Raw genomic sequence first — 921 nt, forward strand, 5'->3', positions numbered from 1 at the left:
CGAGCCCCGCATGGGTTGGGGTATTGATCCACCGCGGGGTGGCTGAGCGCAGCCCCGAGCCGGGCCGGACAGGACGAGGGGGTGGGGGTGTAGGCGGGGCAGGCTGCGCGCTGGCAGCCACACGTACAGCTGACTAACGTGCTGCAGCGCGCAGCCGAGCCCCGCGGCCCGCCACCCGGGAGGTGTTCGTGACATGACACGGCCCGGCCAGGTCGCCGTCGTCAGCTGATCGCACCGCACGCCCCACGCCGTCGCGTCACCACGCCGTTAACGTTCCCGCCGTTGTCCCGCAGCACGGCGAGCGCGCGGGGCATGCCCTAGGCGCTGGAGGCCGCGAGCAAGATGACTTCCGGTGAGGGCGCGGGCCCGGTGCTGGGGCCCTCCCAGCCGGCGGGGCCCTCCAAGCCGCCGCACCACCCCGACTACCACAACCACGTGTTCCGCGGGGTGGCCACCACGGCGCCGGTGGCTCCCCTGCCCCCCACCCTGACCGCCGCGGTGGCCGGCGTCGCGGCGCCCGCCCCGGTGCCCACCGCGGCGCCCACCGTGGCACCCATCGCGGCGCCCGTCGCGGCGCCCAGGACGGTGGCCGTCGAGGCCTGACAGAACGGCGGTGGCCCTGGAGGCAGCGGAGACAGCCGGTGAGCACGACAGGTCGCCGAGGACGCCAAGGGCCCTCCCATCCTCCCACTCCCTGACATTTAAGCCCACCGCGTTACTTGTTGCTCGGTGCAGATAATGGTGTCGATGGCTCTCGTGCCCCATACCGCTACCGCTACTTTACCTCTTCCGCCCCCATTTTTCGTTTCCGCCGCTCGCGGTTTCGCGAACACAAAGACAACCGAATAACGACGTCGTGAATACGCGGCGGCCGCGGTCGGCGCTGCTGCAGGGCGGGTAGGGGGCGTGCACTACCCGCCC

The 921-nt window shown here is 72.0% G+C and overlaps 1 protein-coding gene across 1 annotated transcript in view; it reads left to right on the top strand.

The window, feature by feature from the left end:
• LOC127748995 (uncharacterized) overlaps positions 1-921 on the top strand; it is an 89,031-nt gene that overhangs the window by 87,591 nt on the left and 519 nt on the right. The window lies entirely within an intron of this gene.

This window comes from Frankliniella occidentalis, unplaced genomic scaffold (genome assembly GCF_000697945.3).
Source record: "Frankliniella occidentalis isolate FOCC.00 unplaced genomic scaffold, Focc_3.1 Scaffold25, whole genome shotgun sequence".
Classification (NCBI taxonomy): Eukaryota; Metazoa; Arthropoda; class Insecta; order Thysanoptera; family Thripidae; genus Frankliniella; species Frankliniella occidentalis.